Below are 26,094 nucleotides of genomic sequence, written 5' to 3'. Positions count from 1 at the left end.
AGAGGCCCGCGAGCTGGAGGAAGAGCTGCCCACCAGGCTGAGCTGTAAGCAATTCTTGGCTCCGGTGGAGCCGTGATCATTGAGGGCCAGGGATCACTAGTAATTTGCCTTCTGCTGAGCGCAGAGGCCTATTTGGGATAGAGATCCAGGATTAGCGTGGGAGTGGGGAAAATCCAGTTCTCATCGATAAATAAAGTCCGTCAGCCTGTGGAGGAGTAAACAAACCCAGTTTTCCAGATTAGAGTCTGCCACTTTTAACCACTGTACTGTGCTGGTTATCCTTCTACACTATACTGGCTAAAGTTCACTGAGTACATTATATTACTGGAGTACAAAAATCATTCTGATATTTTAAAGAAGTACTTCTTTCTTCTAACCTGTGAACAACAGTAATGACATGGCAGATTGTGGTGGATCTGGTTTTAAGGAATATAAATGACAAAGATTTCAAATTTAAATACATTTTAAGATGCACTGAATTACTGCTATTTATCTTAAATGAGTGTTACGACACAATATTCCACCTTAAGGCTGCTACAAAAATTCCCAGAAGCTCTGAAAATGAGCAGCCCCCTTTCCCTGAAGTGAGGGTTTAATTTGGCAGAAGGACAATGCATCATTTCTCTACAGGTACAGTTGCCAGGCAACCATTTCGTTCTGTAACTCAGACACTGTGTCATTATAGATCAAGCAGGCCAGAATTATTTTGTATTCACACCCAGTTCAAGACTCAATTACAATATGCGGAAAAGGAATAACTAGAACGCTTGTGAGAAAAGAGTACAAAAGTGATTCTGAACCCTGTGGTAGCCTGCAAAGACAAATTTAATTGTACTGGCTGCCTCTTCCTGAAAGTGTTCCACTGCAGGGACGCTGCAGTCTCTTAAAATAATATATGTGAGCATAATGTCAGCCCATTATGGTTGGTGCATGCAATATGAATTTTTGTTCAATTTCATTATATAGAAATGCATCCATACCATTTATAAGACTACAATTTCGGTACCAATTCACTGGGACTTACATTGTTACTAGGTTTGATGAGAAGCTATTCCTTTTGTACAAATATATATGTTAAGGATGTTAATAATGGTAATACATATGATGTACTATGAGTGGCCCATAGCCACAAAGCTGGAACCTATTAAAGGCTATGTGAACATCCTGGATTAACTCCGCCCACTATGTTTCTACAATATACCAGAGCCAGGGGTTAGCAAAGTGGTTGGAGTGTGGAGGCTGGGATCCATGAAGTCAGTTGGAAATCCCCCACTCACATTAGCGGGAGAAACACCTTGGTTGTTGCTTAGTGCCAGGGCAGGGTGTCCTCTGGCTGAGAAACAATGGAGGGAACTGGGGGTCTTTTAATGCTATTCTGCTTTATTTACAAATTATACAATAAAGGAAGATTTCAGAATATCAAATACATTTAGATGTACCGGAATTTTTTTTTTTGCCATTTATCTTAAATAGCAAGTTAAGCATTTTGAAAACCTTTTAATGTTCACCTTACAAGCTGCTACAAAATTCCTGTGCTCTTGAAAAATGGCAGCCCCTTCCCCGAAGTGAGGCTTCTAATTTGGTGAAAAGGATAAATGCATCATTTCTCTACAGGTACAGTTGCCAGGCAACCATTTCGTTCTGTAACTCAGACACTGTGTCATTATAGATCAAGCAATAGAGTGTTTAACCCATTCACCACCCAATTAAGACTCCAATTACAATATATTGCAACAAAGAACAAAAATTGAAGATAAAGGTGATTCTGAACCCTGTGGTAGCCTGCAAAGACAAATTTAATTGTACTGGCTGCCTCTTCCTGAAAGTGTTCCACTGCAGGGACGCTGCAGTCTCTTAAAATAATATATGTGAGCATAATGTCAGCCCATTATGGTTGGTGCATGCAATATGAATTTTTGTTCAATTTCATTATATAGAAATGCATCCATACCATTTATAAGACTACAATTTCAGAGTATAATTCACTGGAGACTTGCATTGTTATAGATTTTGATGAGGAAAGCTGTTCACTTTTGTACAAATATATATGTTAAAGGATGTTAATAATGGTAATACATGATGTACTATGAGTATTTATAACCACAAAGCAGAACCTATTAGTATATGGAATTGTCCTGGATTAACTCCGCCACCTATATTTCTATAATATACCAGAGAGCCAGAGTTGTGTAGTGGTTAAGGTATTGGGCTAGGATCCTGGAAATCCAAATTCAAATCCCCACTCACATTGTGGAAGCTTGCTGGATGACCTTAAGCCAGTACTGCCAGACTTGGTGTCCTCTGGCTGAGAAAACAATGGAGAACTGGGGTCTTTTAATACTATTCTGCTTTATTTACAAATATACAATAAAGAAAGAAAGAAAGAAAGAAAGAAAGAAAGAAAGAAAGAAAGAAAGAAAGAAAGAAAGAAAGAAAGAAAGAAAGAAAGAAAGAAAGAAAGAAAGAAAGAAAGAAAGAAAGAAAGAAAGAAAGAAAGAAAGAGGCATAACTATAGGGTGGCCAACCCATTACTCCACATCAAAGCCCTGTGGGGATGGGGCAGTATATTAAATCAGATGGATGGATGACCGGACGAGGACGAGTTGAATGGGGATTTTGACGGACCCAGACGGACCAGACAGTGAGACAGTTTGAGACGAACAGACTATGAGCATCGAATGAATGAGATGACGGACGGACGGACGGACGGACAGACAGACAGACAGACAGATAGATAGATAGATAGATAGATAGATAGATAGATAGATAGATAGATAGATAGATAGATAGATAGATAGAAGCACCAGCTATCCCAGGTATTTCTCTTGCAGTCAACTAACAGTTCTCTTTTATGTTTCTCTCTCTTTGATGTCTGTAGGAAACTCTAAATATTATGTTTCTCCAAACATGGTCAAACACCTTTCTGTTCTCTACTTTGAGCTGGGGGAGAACAGTGAGGTGGTCAAGTTTGCAGATGACACCAAACTATGTAGAGTAGCTAATGCAAAAATAGGTCCTGAAGAGCTCCAAAACTGTCTCCCCAAACTGAAGGAATGGACAATTAAAATAGCCAATGAGATTCAGTGTGAGCAAGGATAAAATGATGCAAGTACACCCAAGTCGCCCAACCACCTGAAGTTTCTTTTCTTTTTTCCTGGATTTGTCACCATTTAGCCTTTTATGTGCTGCTGCTTCCCCTTTGATTCGCCTAAATGGAGGAAGACTTCCTCGGTCACTTGGGCATCTTGGAAGCACTTTCCCTTTCTCCAGAAAGGGCACCCCAGGAGGCAGTCTAAGAGCTCCCCTCCCCCAGCCACACATTGACCACACTGAGATCTATTATCCACAGAACTTCATTTGGGAGAAAAGGTTCATCAGTGGCAAGCTTACCTCCATATTTGAACATTATTTTGCACCCTCGTTTTCTGAGGACTCCCCCCCCCCATGGTTTCTATATATTTTTAATTTTGTGGCACCAGTAAAAAAAATTTTAACCAGGCAATTTCATGAAATGAAAGTTTTGTGACAACAAAGGGTAAATGCCAGCCTCCAATGCACTTGGGAAAACAGGCTGCTTGACTGCCTGCTGTAATACATAATCTCCCTTTTTTCTGGTGCTACCTGTGTGAGTATGTGTGTGTGTAAGTGACTTGGTTTTGTGACTTATGAATTGAGCCTGGTAAATTTCACTTCTATGATCAGTGTTTTTTCACTAGTCTGGTGCCTGCAAATTAAAAAAAAACAAAACTAAAACTACAGGTGGAAACTGCCCAAAATGGACTGGGAAAGCTTGGGGGAAAACATGTAAAATGGAGGATGAAACACAATGAACAGGAGAATGCTAGAGCAGTACTGAACCACAAATATTCAAACATCCAATCCCTATGCAGTATTGATAGAAACTTCACATGAAAACAAAAAAGGAACACCCCTTATGTTATCAGTGACACTCCATACCCAGACAAGCAAAAGCTGATTTTTCACTAGATATGCAAAATAAGTATACCACAGTACAATTACACAGTACAGAAAAAAGAGGATGGTGCAAAAAAAAACCACACACATGCACACACAGGTCGATTCCTCATGGACAATTAATCAAGTGGTACTCACGTGAAAAAATGAGGTTTCAGGCATGCCTCCTCACTGCTTGAGTGACAAAGGGGATTTCTTCTTGGTTCGTCTCCCCCCTTATTCCATGTTTTCTCTGTACCTGCTTGGAAGAGCAACTTTCTGTTTTGCCACAGTTCTTTCCAGTCTCAAGGGGAGGGACAGGATACTAATCTTCACTATTTTCCCGCCCTAAAGAGTGACGCAGATCCCGTTGACCAATCAGCAGTCACCAACTAGATATCTTTGGGAATAAACTGCGAATGTAAAGAGGGTTTGACTGCCATAGAAGATTTGAATGTAGGATGGATTCTGTGAGGAGATGGTCTGTATCAGCAGTGTTGATCCAAATGCAGAAGCGGCGTTAGAAGTTACAGTATAATATGACCTGAGCCTGCAATGTTGGGGCTTTCTAATCAGGGAAAACCCAGAAAGGGCATATAAAGATGTCCTGTCTTTTTAAAAGAAATTTTCATGACATGTAAATGAATAACATCCCACTATGCTTCTATTAAAGAAGCAGGCCATTTTTACTCCAGGCAGATGGCAGCCCTAATTCACATACCCCTATTCTCCAGGTGACCCTCAAAGATCCCCTGAAGTTCCTGGACAGAAGTTTGAGGAATGTTGCTACAGTATCTTATTGTGAAGGACTGGCCAGGTGAATCCAGAAAGTAATAAATAACTTGCTAAAATAAGGGGCACTGATGTTTAAGGAGTGTGATCTGGACAGTGTGTGGAAGGTTTACCCTCACAGTGATGCCTATTCATGTTTAAAGCCAAAGACTGAAAAGCCATTTTACTGAAACTACTTGTATTTCTGTAACATCTAAAAAGAAAACCTGCATTTGCTCTGTAACCGCTAAGAAGTATCTGCCTAAAATAATACTTACGTGCCTCTCTGAACCAACATCCTGAGAAGTTTCTTAAATAAAATCCAGTTTTTGTGTTTAAGCTTTCAAAAGCCTCTCTGTAAGTTCCATTTATTTTACCTCAGTTTCTGGTGGCATCATTTATATCTATAGGTTAGTTTTCCATGATAGGGTTTTCTGTTTAAAAGCCATGTGTGTGGGAGAGGGTGTTGATGGGAGTGCCTTAGGTCAACAACAGCTATCCAAATATCCACCCTCAGCAACAGGCTTTCCTCCCTTTTGGGGCCTCTGTCTTCCCGCAGGGAGTGGGTGCTGTTGCATGTTAGCCTACCCCTCCTAATGTGTTTAAGAAGTTCTTATTGTTGGTCTCAATACATTCAGGAATATTGCTGAAATATGGATTTCATGTTATTATTCCTGTAAAACTGTATTGGCAGAAGCCAACTTCTCATATTTGGGTGTCCCAGAGAGTAGCAAAGTGTCCCAAACCTAAAAGCAGGCCTAAGGCAATAGGTCTGTTTGCAAGATTAGATCAGTGAATGAGTTACTCTAGTCAATAGAAGCTGGAAGCCTCATGAACCATGGACATGCATCTTGATTACCACACCCCGCTAAGCAGTTGTGACACAATGGATCTCAGAGAACTCCCTGATACTAGACGTTACATGTGCTCTGCTTTTGAGAAACCATTTCCTCAACAATTGCTCCATCCCTGCATTTCCTCTACCTCTAGATACGATCTCCCTAACAATCAATCCCTTGTATTGTCGAAGGCTTTCACAGCCGGAATCACTGGGGTGCTGTGTGGTTTCCGGGCTGTATGGCCATGTTCTAGTAGCATTTTCTCCTGACGTTTCGCCTGCATCTGTGGCCGGCATCTTCAGAGGATCTGAAGATGCCGGCCACAGATGCAAGCGAAACGTCAGGAGAGAATGCTGCTGGAACACGGCCATACAGCCCGGAAACCACACAGCACCCCAATCAATCCCTTCCTGATCCAATCAAAGCCTCAGCCAAATTGAATACTTGAGTAGAAACTCCAAGGAGTTACTCTGCATAAAGCCTTTCAGAGCTCCCGATGTAATCAAGGAACAATTGACTCTATTATCCCAACACTTAGAAACAATAGAGCTATTAATTAGCTCAAGCCAGCTTGTCCCAACAGATTCAGGAAGACGAAACTGAAACTTACTTGTTCCCGCCTTTACCTGCACAAAGGGGTATAAAAATACTGTGCACCCCAGACTCAGCGCCCTTTACTGGCTAAGTTTCTCTTGATCTAGTTGGTTTGAGACACGATATATCGTCCTTCGTCCTTCATCTGGATTTCTATGCTGGCATAGGAATCCTTCTTCTGGAACTTCTCTGCAGAATTTAGGTAACGTATAAGTCTTCTGCTCCTTCTCCCAATTCTATCATCCAAACCTATCCCTCTCCTCCCTTTTTATATCACTTAGGAACTGTGTGTATGCTTCTCCATATATTACTGTGTAATTGTTTGCAACCAAAATTTATATAAAAATATTTTAAACTACAATTTGGTCACTTGTGCATTCTCTGTAGAACGTTTCAAAAGCCAATTCTGGTATAGTTGTCTAAAAGATCCCACCTAGCCTGCCTCTCGCTCTGCCAAGCTGAGTTATTTTCCCCATTGCTATTTTAGAAATATATTCCAACTGTTAAGCTAGGTAACATGCAGCATGCAAATGCCCTGATGGCAACTCAGGTTGCTTATCCCTGACTGCAACCCACTGTACTTTGTGTGTGCGGAAGGGGTCTTTGAAAGGAATACCTTGGTACTGCAGCATATTTGTCAAAGAGACAGAAAATCTAGACCCATTTCAATATAGATTCAGGCCTGATTTAGGAATAAAAATGGTACTGGTCACTCTGGCCCTTTCCCCACTTACCTTAAGCCCCGCGCTACTCTCCTAAAGTAGCGCGGGGTCCAGCTGCACTCCCCACTTCAGGGGCCGCGAGGAGATGCAGGCAGCCTCGACCTGCCTCTCTGGCAGCCCACCCCCCCCCCCCTCAGCATTGGCGTAATTCCTAGTGGCCCCTTTTTCCTGGAAATGGTTGCCTTTTGATGACTCCCCAGCAGGCAGAGTCTTGCGGAGATTAGGTGGGGAAGCTTCGGGGCTTGAGTACATGCCAGGAATTCAGTGTTAACTTTGGAGAATTGAGCAGCCAGCAACCCTCTGACAAGGGTAAGTGGGGAAAGGGCCACAGACTATCTTGATTGGTAAAGTAAATCCCTAACTGAGGAAGAGCATCCTGGACATGTCAATGGCTATCAATATCATCAAGTTTCTAGGGTTAGACTGCACAAGCTGGGGATTACTGCCCTCTCCTCATCCATGCACATACAGAAGCTGCAGCCAGGAAAAGGGGGAGCAGGTGAAGAGTTGAGAGACTACAGTGAAGCTGCCCTAGAGAGACATGGCAAGCCAATGCCTCTGAATAAGCAAAAGAAAAATGCTCCTCTTCCTCCTCCTTCTCCTTTTCCCCCAACACCAGTGACCTGGTTTATATCAGTAAGAACTCAACCAACCCAAAGGGAGAAATGGTGCAGCAGCCTGTGCAATTTTTGTTCAGCCTGAGCAGTCAGCACCTTGACAGGACAAGGTAATTGGTCCCTTCCATCATCCAATCCATTTTTAGCTGGTAGCTACAATATTTATTTATTCTATTTGTAGGCCACCTGTTTCCTTGCAGACTCATGATGGCTTCCAACATAATAATCAAATTAATATAATCTCTCAGTATAAAAACTGTAACAATCTAATTTAATTCCATCCAGATGGCTTTACAAAATCTGACAGATTAAAAACTGATAGATCTCCCACTCCTTATTCCTTGTAGCATGAAAAGAAAACAAAATGAATTAGAGGGACAGAAGAGGAGAGGAAATGATAAACTCACCTGATAAAATATCTATGCTGCCTCCTCAACCATAGGCCTAGTGGAACATCTCCATCTTACAAGCCCTGCCAAATTGTATCAGGTTGCAGTGCCTGGGTATTATCTGTCAGTGCATTCCACAAAGCATACTTAGCCCTGGCCTTGGCTGAAACCAGCTTCTTTGGATCAAGGTTTGCCAACAAGTTGTTATTAGCTGAGCATAATACTCATTGGGGGACACAGCAGGATAGGCAGCCTGGCAGATACAATGGTCCCAGACCATTTAGGGCTTTGAAGGTAAGTACCAGAACCTTGAATCTGATTGAATAGCCAATGGAGCCAATGCAGCTGGCAGAGCACAGGTTAAATATGGGCAAGACCTGTGCTGCTGCATTTTGCACCAACTAGAGTTTTGGGAGCAGGTCCAGTGGCAGCCTTGGACAGAATGAGTTGCGATAGTCCAGTCTAGAAGTGTCTATTGCAGGGATAACTGTGGCTAAATTGGATTGGAGCAGGTAGAGAGTTAATACTTTTGTCTGACAAAGATGATAAAAAGCCTGGTTGGCCACATTTGTGACCTTAACCTGCAGAGATAAGGAAGCATAAAGGGTCACAACCAAGCTCTTCACTGCTGACATAGGTGTTAATTGCACACCATCACAGTTAGTAGTTGGTCACCCCTACCTAAATCTCCTGACCCAGCCACAGTACCTACATCTTTGATGGATTTAGCTTCACCCATCTCCCTTTCAACCAATTCACCATGACCTCCAAGGAGCTGGTCAGAATTTCTAGAGCAGTATCTGGTTGGCCATCCATCAACAGATATAGCTGGGTATCATCGGTGTACTGATGGCATTCCAGCCCAGAGCTCCAGATCAAATTGGCAAGAAGGCACATATAGATGTTAAATAATATCAGAGAAAGGATTGCTCCTTGTGGTATCCCACACACCAATGACTGTCTCATTGAGGTATTCTCTCCAATTGCTACCCTCTGTCCACGACCTTGCAAAAATGAGTGATGAGATCATTCCTGAAGTGATAGGAAACACTGATATGATAGAAACTGAATAGTTCCTGAATAGTATCTCTTACTAAATAGAGGCCTTGAGAACTTGCAAGTTCAGAAAAACTCTCAATTTTAATCATGATAAATGCTATACCCTGGAGACCTAGCAACTTAAAACCTTCAAATATTTGAACAAAAAAGAGCATTTTCCCTTCATACATTAAGTTTAATTTATCCCTAGTATTAACTTTGTTCTCTCATATTAAATTGCAAGGCTCTGCTAGATTTCTATGGAATTGTATGACATAAATGTCATACCTAAATCTTCATAGCCTTTTCGATGTACAAACCGACGATGTAGCTATTCATTCTTTATTTGTGACTTTATCTGTAAAGTTCAACCGGATAATAAAAGAGAACCAGACAGTGACAGTATTTTTTCACCATTTATATTTCCTTTCCTTCTGGAGGAAAATGTAGAAGAATAAGATTTTACATGGCACAACTGGCACCATCTTTAAAAGCCTTGAACATAAAAATCTTGTGTCTGTATTTACATTTTGAATTAATTGCTACCTATTTATGATTCAACCCCACAAAAGAAGCACCATAAGAGTTTAGACTAAACAGCAGAGATTCATACAAAAGAGTATTACAGCAGAATGCAAAATACATAAATTGCCACAGCCATTGAATTTCACCTGAACATTCTCTTTTCTAATAGTTACTTGTTACTTCTGCTTTTCTCTCCAAGAGTTGTATTTAATACTTTTAATGGAAAAACACACATAATATTACATGGTTTTATATCATATTGCTTTGTATTTTGTATGACTGACAGTAGGTTATGCTACTCCCTCTGTGTATCACTTTTCTATGGTCTCTGTTTTGCAGTGAGTGGTATACCTTTAGAAAATGGTACCTAGGGCAAGTACTGAAATTCCCCCCGCAAAAAAATTGTGCTCCCCCCAAAAAATTGCACCCTTCCCCCCAAACTATGCCCCTTGGAAGGGGCAGAGGAAAAGGGGCCCCTAAATATCTTGCCTATCTGTCTGGCAGGTGGCAAGCAACAAGTGGCAGATGGGCCAGGTGAGTGATGGGCTTGCTGGGAGACCAGTGAGAAGCAGGCAAGTCAGGCAAGTGAGCAAGCGGTGGGCTGGGCGAGCAGTGGCCAGGCCAGGTGAACAAAAAATGAGTGGGCCAACTGAGTGGATAGGCAGTGGGTGGCAAGCAATAAGTGGCAGATGGGCTGGGCAAGTGGTGGGCAGGCTGGGTAAGCGGCGAGCAGACAGACAGTGAGCAGCGGGCAGGGCAGGCAAGTGGCAAGTGGGCAGGCCAGGCAAGTGGCAGGTTGCAAGTAGTGGGTGAACAGGGCAAGCTGTGGGCAGGCCAGGCAAGTGGTGGGTAGGCAGCAAACAGGCAGGCACTGAACAGCAGTCAGGCCAAAAAGGCAGGGGGCAGGCTGGGTGAACAGTGAGCAGACTGGACAAGCAGCAAGTGGGCAAGTGGCAGGCCAGGCAGAGGCTGGCAGGTGGGAGCACAGGGGGAAGAAGCAGTCAAATGAGCCCCCCACATGACCTTCACAAGTGGCACCTGGGGCATTAGCCCCCTTTGTCCCTCCTAGATATGCCATTGAGTGGACTCTCTCTGGATCTCCCATGTTACCACATGTGATCTTCTTTCACATGTACTCTTAGACACATGTGGATTATTTAATTTGGGTTCAGGACACTTGCCTAAAACAAGAACCAGTTTGGGAGAATTAAGTTCATTGTCAGGGGGAAACCTCTTTCCACTTTTCCATCCTGGGTAACTTAGAAGACTGAAACAGTGCAGAACTTGTGATTAAGAGATCATTACCAGATAGTGGATAACCAAGTTCCAAGTGACTACCAATAACCATGAAACAACCAGAAATTTTCCAAAGCAAGGTTTAGAATTTATTGAGAGAAATACAGGAGTACAGAAATTGAAAGGGTACTCAATCATAACAATAGCACGATTACTGTGTTCAGAAGGATGTGATATGAAGTGTTCCATAAAAGAAGAGAATGAGAAAGTGAACAAGAGCCAGGCCTCTAGCTAAGTGGAACATCTGCACCAGGGAATAGCCAAAAGGAGACATGTGTAAAAGAAAGGATTTAAAGAAGGGGAAAGTGGACATGGTCCACCCACTCATCTGGACATGGCCCACCCACCCTAGCAGAGAGAGGAGACCGGGAGGGGTGGCATGCAAGGGAGAGGAGGGAGTGTTTAAGAGAGGAGTAGACAGAGAAGGAGTTTACCTGTCATATATTTTTGAAAGCTTTTACAACTGGAGTTAAATATTGGTTGTGAGGTTTTTGGGTTATGTAGCTGTGGTCTGAATATCTTTATTCCTGACATTTCACCAGCATTTTCAGAGGTGTGAAATGTTCATGATGTTAACTGTCAACAGTTCAAGAAGAGAAGCGGGTGGTTTGAGGAGTCTCTTGAAGTTTGAATTTGATGTCTTTAGTACAGATAGCAAGATTTTGTTTATTTTCAAACTTTCTTTTTATTAACACTGTGCCGATGCTTATGTATTTTAATGGCTTCCCTGTAATCTAACAAAGTAATTGTTGGACCTGTCAAGCACTTCTGTTTCTTCAAATAAGGTTTTGTGTCTGATTTGAGTTAGCATATGTTCAGCCACTGCAGATTTCTCATGTTGGTAAAGTCTGCAATGTCTTTCATGTTCCTTAATGCTTGTAATAATGCTGTGTTTTGTAACACAGTACTTCATAGGTTAGGCAAGTAATGACTGGATGTACAGGCGTGCAAAATTCAGATCCTGATAAATTGGAATTGAAAGCTTTTGGCATTCTCAAAAAATTCTGGATTTCCATACCATTATGGGTTATTTGGGTTTTTTTTTAGTTTTGTTTGGAAATCTTAAAATGTTAAGTTCCATTATAGCCTAGGGGGAAATGTGGATTGGCGGGCTGTTTTTTTTAAAGCAGAGGCACTAAATTTTTAGCATAGCTGCTGCTGACTCTCCTTAGAAGAACCACCAAGTTTGGTAAAAATTAATTCATGGAGTCACCCACTTTAATGCAGATCTTTCTCTGACATGATGTACAACCAGTGCCCTATTAAAATTTTATTACTCAAAGGGTAAACAGTTGGTTGTGCCAGTCCTTAAAGTATTTCAGAGCAAAGTTCTTGCCCAACTGCTATATAGTGCAGAAATTTGGGGATGGGTGAGCTTAGTTGAACAACTAGAAACCATCTAGAATAAATTCTTGAGGAAGATCTTCGACCTACAACAAGTTACACTTGCAGCATTTTTATGGCTGGAGGTAGGCCTTTCAGTCATTTCCACAAGCAACTCAGACTGCTGCTTTATTACAAAAGACTAGTAACTATATCCGAGGACCATCTAGTCAAGTTTTGCTGTAGGTACAGATGACAAATGGCTGAATTTATTAGCTCCCATTTTAAGATTATATTCATTACCATCAATTGAGATAGTCAAATCATGGGATACTAATAAAATCTGAGAACGGTTGTTCAATACGGTTTCCCTTTGAGACATCGAGAGAGCATCTAGCATGAAATTTTCAAATGGATATCTTAAAGTTAAGAAAAACAAATTCTGTTCCTGACACTGAACTGAACTCTCCAATCCCTCTCTAAGAAAGGCATTCACCAGACTTCACTTTCAATAATTTCCTACTGAATACCCTCTGGGTAGATATCAAAAGCTTCCAAGGGATCAGTATCTCTGCCTATATAGCTTTGGCCAGCCAGAAGACCTAGCCCATTATATCCTACATTGTCTCTTTTGTGACAGCGTCCAAGGTAAATACCATAAATATATTTTATTTGAAATTAATGGTTCGGAGGATAAGTTGTTTTCTCTTGGCAGATGTTTTTCCTATGGTCACTGTTAAGGCAGCCATTTCTATGTTTTTAGCTACTATTTTAGTTGCAAATCAAAATGTTAAAGCTGAACTGTAATGCGTGAATTTTATGGTTTTGTATTGTTAAATTTTGTATAATTATTACCTTCATGTATTTATGAGATTTTAGGATATATTTCTGAAATTTTGATGACCTATGACTGACTCACTACTAAATCACTACTACTATTAGCTCATGGAGTCCCACCCCAAAACTGGTACACCCATTCACTGGAAATAATAAAGGAAAATTGGGGTTGCTTCTACTTAATTTTTATAATGAACTATCATGGCTCATGAGATCTAATTTTTATGTTCAAAGTGTGAACCAAACAGCATGCAATCACATTCTTTTCCATGTCATAACAAAACACTGTTCTGTCTAGTAATTACCATCCTTCGCACTCGTTTTCCTACAGTATATGATATACTGGACAGCTGAAATTGAAAAGTGAGAATCAGGTGATCATAGTGTTAGACATGAACCTTTGAGGCTAGACTTTTTATAAAATTCTTTGCTCACCCTTAATGTAGGCTCACTATGTAATCATGACCAAGTCACTATAGATTTTTCTAATCTACCTCTCAGAGTCACTTATCTCAGATTACTTATACTCATCTACTTCTTCCCAACAGTGGGAAAAGGGTCCCTGATTATACTTCTTGCTCAGGGCCCACAAAAACCTGAAACTGCCCTGGGATGGCAAAATCAGGCCTGGTTGTTCACTGAAAGATCTCTAAGCATAGACAGCTTTAAAAGGGGATTAGACAGATTCAAGGAGGATAGTTACATTAGTGGCTATAAGCCATAGTGACTAAAAGGAAGCCCCACCACATTTAGAGACATTAAACCTCTGAATATTGGTACAGAAGACAACCCTCTTGTTGGATCTCCAGAGGAATTGGTTAGTTATTGGTGGATTCTGCACAGGGCAAATATAACAGGTATAGAGCGCAATACAAACTGTTTGTGGTAGGAACTTCTCACAGGTCCTGTCCCCAAAATGAGTTTGCCCCATTTTATTTTCCTCAACCCGGACTTTTCAAAAAATGTGAAACCAGTGATCCTTTTGCAAAATCCTGGGTTGAAGCCACTCCCGTGCGAATGGCCAGGTAGGAATTTACTGCTATTTCCCTCATCTCCGGTATGCTGTCCATGCCTAGAGAATCTGCCTGCCATAACAACATGGCCTCTATTAAAGCCATTGTAGGGAAGTCCATTTTTCCAATATTTCTAAAATGTGTTTCTGGCAGCAAAAAATCCAAAGTAGTGCTATTATATACCTATTTCAACTTTCCTTCCCACTGGACGTTATGTTCACTATCTTGGTCCCCTTTTTCTCCTATTACGCTAATAGCACAATTTGCACTATTCTCTTGAACTCTACTTATATATAATGCTCTACAACTATTCATGCATTTTCTTGGTCTTCAGTTTCCAGTAGCTTATCCACTCTGCTAACACTTTCTCATCCTTGACTTTCTTCGCTGGTGTGAAATTTACCTTTGCTCCTGCCATTTCAGTCAGACAAATGTGAAATCTTTCTTTTACAATGACTTCATTTATTCCCCTCCTGACATTCAGCTCATTAAGCTTCACTGACTGAATACCTCAGTTTTGGCATTTGCTATGGGACTACACAAAAAAAAAAAGGTAACTGCTCCCAAATTCCTATCAGTAGTAAATTATGCTTACTGCTCTGCCCCTTATAAAATTGTGCCCTTATACACTTTTCTCAGCTTTCAGAGATCCCTCTAAGAACAAATTCTTTGAAAAACATTGAGATGGTGTCATAGCTAATAAGAGATCATACTTGCTATGATTCCTGACAATGGTCAAATGTTTCAGAGCACCTTTTAAATAAGACTTCAGAATGAAGAGACAAAACCCTTGACATTAAACATTAAACTTATTTTTGACAACTTTACAACCAGTTCAAGAATGTCCAGGCAGGCAAACACAATAGCAAAGATGAGCTGAAAAGAAAGCTTAACTTCTGCCTTGGAAGCACTCCATTCAATGTCCAGATTATATTGTATTCTAGACTCATATTTGCCTTCTTAAATTAGATTCATCTTGTCAAATTCTATAAATAATGGAGATTTCTAAAGTATAATGACTTGAAGCCCATAGATCTTCGTCTGCTAGCAGAATATTTTCTTCTGGAGGAAAGTGTCTCTGCAAAACCAAGAGATCCCCATGATACATTCTGATTTATTTTCAGTTCTATTGCTAATGAATACAGCCAAATGAATTCAGCCCAACTATCCAAAATTACTTCCTGAAATGCAATTCCTATGTTGGTCGACTATGGCCAATTGTGGATGGTGCAAATATACTGGGTTGACAAAGGAAAATATCCTGGTTTGGGCAAGAATTTTGTATGGGTCCCATCCCTAAAGTGGGATTGCCCCATGATATTTCCCTCATCCCAGGTTTTTCAAAAATCCCACATTGAACCTGCTTCCATGGGAAACCGTGTGTGTCCAACTGCTTTATTTTTCTTGCCTTACCACCTGTTCTCCCTGCCTTATGTCATGTCAGTTTTGTTTCTGCTGAGCTGCTGACTAGCGTGGCATCCTGCCCTTTTTGAAATATTTCCCAGCATATTTTCTGCCCATGACAGAAAAATGAAATTTCACCCAAGTGTGCACGGCAATGGATTCACAACGAATGGGGTCATTGTAAGCATTGGCCCCATTTCCTTTCCTTTTTATTTTTTAGGTGCTTACAGCATGAAGCTAGACATGTAGTTGGGATCTACTGGATGTGGATGGGACATATTTCTTTGCTCCCTTTTTGGACAGATTTTATTATTATGTATATCACAATGTTAACAGGGGGTGTTGCATGCTTCATGTTTACATGTGTCATGGTTTCAAAGCCCAAAACTTTTTTTCCATGCTGGGGAAATGGGAGAAGGAGGTCCTGCTTGGACTCCCGGGGTTGCTGTAGATTCTCCACCAATCGGAAGCATTCCCTTAGCAGAGGGTGGGAGCAGGTGGAAGGGCAACTGTGGTGGTAGAACAGCCAATCAGAATGCAGGAAAAACAAAATGTTCATGTCTGTGCGTTTGCATTGGGGGAAAAAAGTCAGATTGCGCAAAAGAATGGAAAGGACACGGATTATTTCCTTCAAGGAAAATGGGCACCAATGCAAAGGACAAAAACGGAATAAAATAGACCTGGATTCAAAAATAACGGATGTAACTCATTATTATTATGCTTTGCGGAAACGACTCTAGTCTTCTACAAATTTTTTCATTGTCCAAACTTTTGGTTGCATTAATGAGTTACATACAATAAATTATTGCTGATGATCTGATAGGCAATATTTCCAATAATCGTGTTTTTTGAAAGTGTCACTTCTTTCAAGCTATTTATCTACTTTGGGGCATATTTTCTCCTTCTTTCCAGGAATAGCATTGCGTAGATTGTAATTACTTAAGTTGAAGTTTTCTTCAGTTCCTTCTGGGATAATGCATCACTTCATATTTTCAACCAGAGATGCTGTTGAATTTGCATGATGGAGAAGATTTACCTTTCCCTCCACAAATAGCCAACCTACCTGTGATATTAACTGGACTCTGTTCATTGCAAGATGATACACATTATGCAATTCCTTCACTCCCTCCTTTCTACTACTATGGTTCTTGCCCTTACTATAAGTCTTATAAAGTGAAAGATATAAAGTGTATCACAACCAAGATAAGACTTGTGATGGACGTTTGTTTCCTTGTTCCCTTCCCTGAAAGCCCCAAAGACCCTTTTCTGCTTCTGTCCTTTCCACCTGCCAACCACCCTCCCAGTATCTGCTTTCTCTCCTTCCTTCCCCCTGGTATCCTTTACCTGAGAAAGCTAGGGCCCAGTTGTGTGGTGCCGGACTTCAGGCTAAGCTCACTTTTGTAGTGGGAAACCCCACTGGCCCTTTACGCACAGCAAAATTAATGTGGGTCACCCACAGGTTTTAAATCGGTGTGGGGGAGGAAACTTTGCACGGTTCCCACCCCTGCGTCTGCCCTGCGTTATCTGCTCCAACCTGGCTTAAACAACAGACATGTTAACCGCGATTCTTTTGTGGAAGGCCAGGTTGGAGCCACTGCAAAGTGAACAGCCCAGCATGGGTGGCTCATTACTCGGATGTAGCTTTCTTGTTATCCCCCCCCCCCCGCCCCTCTCCTGCATCGCCACAGAGGAGAGCACTATCCTTGTATGGCTGCAGGGATTGTCTGTGGCCAGATGCATTGCAACCCGGCAAAGTGGGCCAGGGAGTCCACCTGCTCTTAACCATTACACCACGTTATCCCTGCCCCCTTCCTCCTTTTATTGATACAAACCAAGACTTAAAGTCTGTTGTAGTTATCCAACAGTAGTGATTAAGAACATTCCTTTGTTAAAAGCTACAAGTTCTGATTCTGATCTCCTCAATGTGTGTATATATTTTCAGTTTTTTCTGCAAACCTGGGACTTTTTCAGGTTTGTAGAAAGGTCAGTCTTGTCTGTTCATGACTCCAGTCTCTGGATTTAAGTATCCACATATTTGGACATTCTGAGAATTTGATATGTTGATGAACTAGCAGGATACCCGTGCTTCGCATACTTCATCACAGCCTCTCTATGAATTTTGGGGAGACATTCAGCATACTTCTTTACAGCCTGTTTGTGAACTTTGGGTTGACATGCAGCATATTTCCTCACAGCCTGTCTGTGGACTGACGGGTTGGTGTTCACATATTTTGCAGCAGCTTCCTGTAGTTGTCTTTTTCTAATACAATGTGTAAATCACTTTCTGCATTTAATTCCTCTTCTCCCTTTAGCAGTTTCAGCAGAAGGAACAGGTTCGTATGCATTGAGGCCTGCAAAGCATTTTTAGTGGTTCCAGCTAATGGGAGGCAAACCTAGCACACTTTTCATGGACTTGGGCTAGTTCTTTTATGGGGGAAAATACCATAGTTTGGCATGGGACTTGGTCTAAGAAATAAAGTTTGAATTTGATTGGACAGTTTGAAGGAACTACCATCAAACTTCAGCAGGAAAAGAAGGAAATGTCACTGATATTTCTAAGTATGGTCATTGATGAGTGTTTTTAAGAAACAGGAATTGAGGTCAAAATGTTGAACAATAGCTGGATTGAAGGGGATATATTTCTTATCAATTAGAAATGTTCCAATTTTTATGATATATTCCTTAAAGCAGAATATATCAGCATAGTATGTATGTCTTAGAGCTGCGGAGGTACGTAAAGGTCTTATCTTCCCTCTGTGCTGGAATATGCTGAGGACATGGCAGTCAAAGGTGCTCTCTGAAATTCAATCCAATTATCCCCATCATACTTTAGGCCTTCAAGGGGGTGCCCTTCAAAACAAGAACAGATTGGCAATCAAACTGGGGTGTCTCAACTGAGGAGAGGACAGGAGATTTACAATTCTACCCCCCATGACGTGGACTGGCAATCTCGTTCACATTTCTGAGCAGCATCAGGTCCCAAGCCTGGACAACCAAAAAGTGAAGGAACAATTGCACTCTTAATTTTATTATGCTTCTGATAAAACATACAAAAAAGAACTTGAGCAGGGAGGGAAGCATAAGCTGACACGTAAAAACAACTGGAATTGGTTCCTTTTTTAACCTTATACTGGAAGTGCATTAAAAGATGTGCAAGTCAAAATGAAAAGTCAAGTGCTGGGCTCTCAGTACAATTTCCAGTGGGTGTTCAGTGACATTTGAGACTATTGATTTATTACACACAGGAATTCAAAATAAATCTGATGTAAGCAGAGAAAAGAGAGTTCTGACTGAACAGAATATTTTCTCTCTCTTTTCCAAAAAAGCTTTAGCCTGATCTTTGATAGCAAGTTTAAGGACATTTTACATTCTACGATTTGTTGTTATGTTAAAAATCTCATTCTTTTCTAACATGCAGATTTTTTTTGAGTTGACCAATTCTATTCTCTAAGCTTTTGCCCCTTTTCACAAAAGGGAAAAATAGCAAAGACAAGGTAGATTGTTTCCTTATCCATAACAATGTATGAGGCCAAGCATGACTGAATACCATGGAGGAACTAATCTACAACAATAATTATGCTTTAAACCAATATTGGTAGCCAAGAATTAGATTATATTCAGCCTCATGGATGAATTTAAAGAAATATATATTTGGCCAGTTTCCAAACTCAGAGGTTAAGAGGAAAACTCTCAAAATTAACCATGTCTGCATTTTTTTCCCGCTCTCTCTATGGGCATATGTTATCACTAATCCCAGAAAGGAGAACTGATAAACTTATATCAAAAATTTGGTACATGGCTTTCCATATTTTTATTGGTCATGACACCAAAACTGGAATTCCTTCCCCAAAGAGATTCATGTGCCCTTTACTATAATTACCTTCCACTAGCAGATGAAGACTTCATCATTTTATCTGGTGTTCCATCACTGACTGTTTCCCATATGTGCTTATTTGTTTAATTAATTGTTTTAAATTGTTGTATATTTTAATTTGCTTATGAGTGTGAATGTATGTCATTTTAAAGCTTGTTTGAGTGTTTTGATTGTTGTCTTGACTCCCTAAATTGAAAAGATAGTAAACAGGCAAAGTCAAACAGATTTTAGAAGAAAAAAATCCCTTGAGGAATTAGGATTGGTGTTACCTTTTCTGGTGTCACAATCATAGTTATCATGCTACCTACTATTCTTTTTGCATTTTTATTACTCGGCAGGTGTTCCTACATGGTTGCTATTAGTATTCATTGTTTGTTATTCTGTTTGTTTAGGGCTGCAAATAGAAGTGTGCTGAGGTTTCTTTGTAATGTCCATGCAATTATAGCACTGAATATTTTAATATAAGCTAGAGCCATTGGATCAAGGCTCCACTGATGCCAGTTCTTGTTATTGGCAATTGAGGCATCACCTTGGGTGCCTGGAACAGGTAAGCCACTTGATTGGACAGGTAATTATGCACTCTGATTGGCCTGACAACTTGATGATGCAGAAAGAATGGAGGATAACTCCCTGGACAATCTTGAGGAGCAGGATATGGACCTGGCATGCATCACCGAGACCTAGGTACGCAAGGGGGAAACAGTCGTCTTGTGTGAACCCTCGCCCCCAGGTTTCGCGTGTGTCTATAAATCACGAACCCAGGGCCGGGGTGGTGGTGGAGTGGCGATGTTAATTCTTTGGGTTGGGGATTGATATGGTCATATCCTCTGTTGACAGAGTGCCATGGTCCGACCATTATGCCCTAAAGGTTCAGATGGACTTGCCACAACACCCCCGTCTAGGTGACGGGCTGATTTATGCCCGCCCGCGGAGACTTATGGATCCACTTGGTTTCCTGAATGCTCTGTGGGATCCTGACCCTGCCGGCACACTTGATGAGCAGGTGGAAGACTGGAACTCCCGGCTCTCCGATGCCATTGAGGTTGTTGCCCCCCGGCATCCTCTACGCCCCCGTTCTTGGCGGGCTCCGTGGTATACGGAAGAGCTACGCCATATGGAACGGGTGCTTAGACGGCTAGAGCGAGTGTGGAGGAAATCTCGTGACAAAGCTGCACGAGCATCTTATAGGACGTTTATGAAAGCCTATGAGGTGGCGACGAAGGAGGCGAAGAGAGCTTTCTTCTCCTCCTCTCTTGCATCTGCTAGCTCACGCCCAGCACAATTGTTTTGCATTATTCGGTCTTTAACCTCCTTAGCGGAAGGTTCTATAAATCATCAATTGGCTATCAGCTGTGAGGCATTTATGAGCTTCTTTGCAGACAAAGTCGCGTCACTCCACCAGGATCTTCCCCCCACATTGACTACAATGAGCGAACTGGAGGCTCCCTTGCCATCTTCTGGCCCTTGTTTGACCCAGTTCTCCCTGCTCTCCGAAACCGCAGTTGACAGGGTTCTGGCTGCTGTTAGACCTACTACTTGTCCTCTGGATCCGTGCCCCTCCTGGCTTAACAAAACCTGCCGGGTGCAGCTATGACCCCATCTGTTGAATATCATCAATAGCTCCCTTGAGCAAGGAGTTTTTCTGGATGGGTTGAAGGAGGCACTGGTCTGCCCACTCTTGAAATGACCATCATTAGATCCGGGGGATCTGGCCAATAACCACCCCATCTCGAATCTTTCGTTTCTGTGGAAGGTAATTGAGATAGTGGTGTTGGAGCAGCTTCAGGGTTTCCTGGATGACACATCGGCTTTCGACCCCTTCCAGTCTGGCTTCCGTGCTGGGCATGGGACGGAGATGGTTCTCGTCGCCGTCACAGATACGCTCCGTATGCAGCTTGACCAAGGCGGATCGGCGCTGCTGGTTTTGTTAGATCTCACTGCAGTGTTTGATGTGGTCAATCACGACCTTTTGGCCCACCGCTTGGCCTTTTCCGGGGTACGGGGCAATGTCCTTCAGTGGATTGTCTCGTTTCTCCGGGACCGATGGCAGCAAGTGTGGTGCGGGGATCAAGCCTCCCGGAAGTGCCCGCTTCATTGCGGTGTACCCCAGGGGGCGTTATTATCTCCGCTATTATTTAACATCTATATGCAACCACTTGCTCAGCTGGTACGGCGCTTTGGGCTGATCTGTCACTAGTATGCTGATGACACTCAGCTCATTCTGTTGATGGAGGGGGGAACGGTCACGGCCCCTGCAGCTCTACAGCATTGTTTGGAGGCGGTTGCTGGTTGGCTGCAGCAGATCAGGCTGAAACTGAACCCATCGAAGACAGAGATCCTTTGTCTTGGCCGCAGGGGGGAGGTGGGGGATTTCCAGCCGCCAGAGTGGGAGGGGGCCATTTTGGCGTTGGTCTCCTCCGTCCGCAGTCTGGGGGTCCACCTGGATTGATCTCTCTCAATGGAGACCCAGGTGGCCCTTGTAACCCAGACTGCGTTTTTCCACCTTCATCAGGCCCAGCAGCTGGCCCCCTTCCTCTCTCAGGCAGACCTAGCCACTGTGATTCATGCAACGGTCTCCTCCAGGCTAGACTATTGTAACTCGCTCTACGCGGGCCTTCCCTTGCATTTGATCCGGAAACTGAAACTGGTCCAACATGCAGCGGTACGCTTGCTTACAGGGGGCGCCTTTCGTGATCATATTCAGCCTGTGTTGCACCAGCTGCATTGGCTCCCAGTGGAATTCCGAATCATCTTCAAGGTATGGGTGTTGACCTTCAAGGCCTTACGCGGCCTGGGACCCTCGTACCTTAGAGACTGCATTACCCCATATGCCCCTACTTGGCCCCTTCATTCAGCAGAGGCCAATTTGCTGGTGGTTCCTGGCCCCTCAATAATGCGGCTGCCCTCCACACGGGCCAGGTGAAACACTCTTCCTCCAGCTGTCTGGGCCCTGCGGAACCTTGGTGAATTCCACAGGGCCTGCAAGACTGAGCTGTTCCGCTGGGCCTTTGGAGTGTCTAGTCGCTGAGTAGGGCGCCCCCTCTTACTCACTTTTACCATTCTATTTTGTTTACATCTATGTTACCCTCCTAGGGAGGAGTCTGGCTGTTCCCTCCTTTTGGGGAGGCTTTTTAATAAATTGGGTTATGGGACACCTGTTATTATTATATTGACTGCTGTTTTTAATGGTTTTAATGAATTTTAGTAAATGTAATAATTGTTTATTTATAAACTGTATATGTATTGATGTTGTTGTGCACCGCCCAGAGCCCCTTGGGGATGGTCTACAAATATAAATAAATAAATAAATAAATAAATAAATAAATAAATAAATAAATAGATTTGATCCCCTTCAGGGCTCTCCCCATTCCTAGGATCACTGGATTGGAGTGTGCTGGCTTAGTTTGGGAGTCTGAGGAGAAGTTGGCTGTCATGCTGGTGTACTGCTCCCCTAGCGCACCGGCGGACAGCCTGCCACAGCTCCTGGAGGTGGTGGCCGATTGGGCATTGCGGTTCCCCAGACTTGTGCTGAGGGACTTAAATGTCCATGTGGACTCCATCTCATGTGCAGGGGCTATGGACCTGGTGTCATCCAGGTTAAGATCTTTAAATACCTGGGCTTAAATTTCCAGTATAGAGCAGGATGGTCCTCACACAGGAACAGAATAGTTGCCACCAGTAAAAATACAACCAATGCTATCTTGCCTTTCTTTTACAGAAAGGGTCACCAATTTCTTCCTGCAGCTCTTAAAGCCCTTCAGGAGTAGGGCGGTCTAATGAATGAATGAATGAATGAATGAATGAATGAATGAATGAATGAAAGAAAGAAAGAAAGAAAGAAAGAAAGAAAGAAAGAAAGAAAGAAAGCATTTAATGCAAAAGTCTGTCCGCAACTTTTATATGGTGTTTCTTTACGGATCCAATCCTGGAATAGAAATATTGAGTGGATTCAATCCACTTTTTTGTATAAAATATTTGGAGTGACACACTCTGTTCCCTATGCTACCTTGTGCCTAGAAGCTGGACAACATCTTCTGGAGACCAGGGCTTGGTGTATAACATTCAAGCACTGGATCCAGCTTTGTTTCAGGCATGAGGACATGAGCCTCACTGCCCAGGCCTTAACTTTTCTGTATGCCACTGAAGGGTTGGCCCACATAGAAGCGAAGCTCCATGACTTGGGCCTGCTTCCCGATGTTATAGCTTCCCTCCCAACAAGATGTTCTCCACTATAAAATCTAGACTTTTTGAATTAGAACATCAGAAATTGATGGCTCATGCAAAAAAATTCTGCTCTCCCCTCTCCCTTGGCATCCCATATGGCCCCTTATGTGTGGCCAGATATTTGTTTGCTCTTTCTAAACCAGAGCACGGACGTGCCATCACTTTGACCAGATGCAATGTGCTTCCTTCCGCTTTGAGGGTGGAAGAGGCTCCAAAACACCCCATAGCGAGCGTTTTTGCATCTGCATGCAGAAACTCCGTCATAACCAGTCTAGAACAAAGTTCCTCTCAACCTTATTGATGGGCTTAGAGTGCTGGACAGACCAGCAGAAGACAGTGTATCTATTAAACAATGAATCCAGCTATGAACTAGAGCAAATGGCCAGGATTTTATGCACGGCATGGTCATAAACAAATGATCTTAATTTTGCTTTATATGTTGGCTTTTAAAAAATTTTCATATCTTGTTCTGGGTCTTTGTACTATGCCATTAAAGGTTATCTGTTATATGTTATAAAACTGGCTTTTAAGCCAAAGCTCTTGAAAAAAATATTTCTCCTGTCTTATCCTTCCCTTCCCTTCAAATTATTTATCTCCTATTCTCATCTCATCTCTGTTAAATAAATCTTTGATTTTGTTAATGTTTAAATCTACCTCAGTAATTGTGCCTTGAGATGGGGTTTGCCAGAAAAGTTTAAAATAACAGGTTACCTTTCACCTGGGCAAGTTACAGGGCTGAGGTAAAGTGCTTTTATTATACCAAATGCTTCCATATCAAGCATTTTAGTCCCTTAAAAGGTGGGAAATCTGACAAGCCTGGTCAGAGAGTGGTCATCCTTCCTTAGTGAATTAAGGAGGTGGGGGAGTCACAGTGAATTAAGGAGGTGGGGGAAACACAGAATGTTTCATTGTGTTAGCTATAATTGGCATTATAAGAAATCATCACCCATTACCACTACGTTTTTGCTTTTGTTGGCCTCTCAAATTTCTTTTTCCATCTCAGAATCCTCTTGTGCACTTTGGTCTGGGGGACGATAATATATTCCTAATATTAGACTATCCTTCACACCTGATATTGATATCCACAGTGCATCTGTAGGGGAATCAGCTATTTTTTCAATGGGGAATAAATATGAGGGTCTGCAGCAGTTGCTTTTAAAGAGAATGGTGCCAAATTTGTACAGAAAATAGTCCTCCCTCTAGTCTGAAGGAAAAGAAAAGGTAGAGTAGGAGCTATGGCTAGCTGAATGCAAGATGATAACAGTTTGAGAAGTCTTGGAATAACCTTGTATTTTCTTAGGGAATGACAAAGATGTACACAGATATAAGGGCTTTTTTATACAATCAAAGCAAAGAAAAAAACACCTACACCCATTATGCAAATATGTTAGCAAATGTAAAATGATAAATTAGCAAGATACTATTTAATTATTACTGTGACTAATTCCTGTAGATGATGACACAGCAGATGAACCTGAACTTGTTCTGGTTGACTGCGGGGTTTTGTTGAACCACTTCCATTTGGTTTTTGTTTGCTGCTTGTGTAGCTTGCTGAAGGAGACAGCATCTGTTTAATGAGCCCCCACTTCGTTACTGAGCTGTTCTACTTACTGAGTCATTCTCCTTAAGTATTCAGGCTGTGTAATCTGGTGTTGTTTTAAAGCAAATACTAATTTATGATTACCTGTCACATTAGGCCATTGAAAATTGTACTCACACTTGCTTGCATGAGCAGAATGCTAATGAGCCGATTATGGATTGTTGAAATGGGCTCTTGCTAACAATCCAGGAGAAAATACAGAATCCAGGTTTATTGGCTGGGCAATGAACTTTGCTTTGGAGAATGAGAGGAATAAAAATTCTTCATTTGAAACACAAGCAGGTTGATGCATCACAAGCCATCTCATCCAGTAACAGCTTGATTATGGGATCATTAGAAACTCTGCTGTGTGTCTCAAAAATGCATGTATCAGACATAGGATGTAAAAGAGGAATTGAAAGAGTATTTATCATATAAAGTTCTCAAATCAGAAATTCAAATGCCTAAAAATATTTGTCTTGAGCATTGGTATTAAAACATTACCTAATAGATAGTATAACACACAAGAGCTGGAAGACACTCCATATCATCCCTGTATACATAGTCCCTCTGTGTTCTCTGAATGATCACTGGTTTATAAACACAGCACCTATCTTCAGATATCAGCATCCCCAACAAAGGAAAGGGAAAATGTGCACAGACCTTCCCCTGTGCATTTGCACTATGCAGATGACCCATGAATATGACAACAGCTGAGAGCTGTATTGGTTATCTATTTTGAAGCCTATTTCAGTGATCAAGATATATATAGTAAATTTATTTGCAAACTTTTAAAAATGCTCTAGTTCTTGTGACATTCTGAGATTGCTATTATGGGACCCTTCCATTCCGATAAAAAATGAAGTATCAACACATTTATTAACAGTAATGATATGCGGATTTAGGAAAGAGAACATTCTCTTCATAGGCTTATTTTTGACATATTTATTATAAAACTGGAAAAAAGAGTATTGAAATTTGTTTTAGCTGCTTTTAAATATTATCAGAATAAACCAAAGTTATTCCTCCCATTTTATTTTAAACAAAAAGATTAGTGAATTGACATACATGCATGTAGTGCAGTAGAAGTAATAT

This window comes from Sphaerodactylus townsendi, linkage group LG07 (assembly GCF_021028975.2).
Source record: "Sphaerodactylus townsendi isolate TG3544 linkage group LG07, MPM_Stown_v2.3, whole genome shotgun sequence".
In the NCBI taxonomy this organism is placed as follows: Eukaryota; Metazoa; Chordata; class Lepidosauria; order Squamata; family Sphaerodactylidae; genus Sphaerodactylus; species Sphaerodactylus townsendi.
This window is presented reverse-complemented; position numbering follows the sequence as displayed.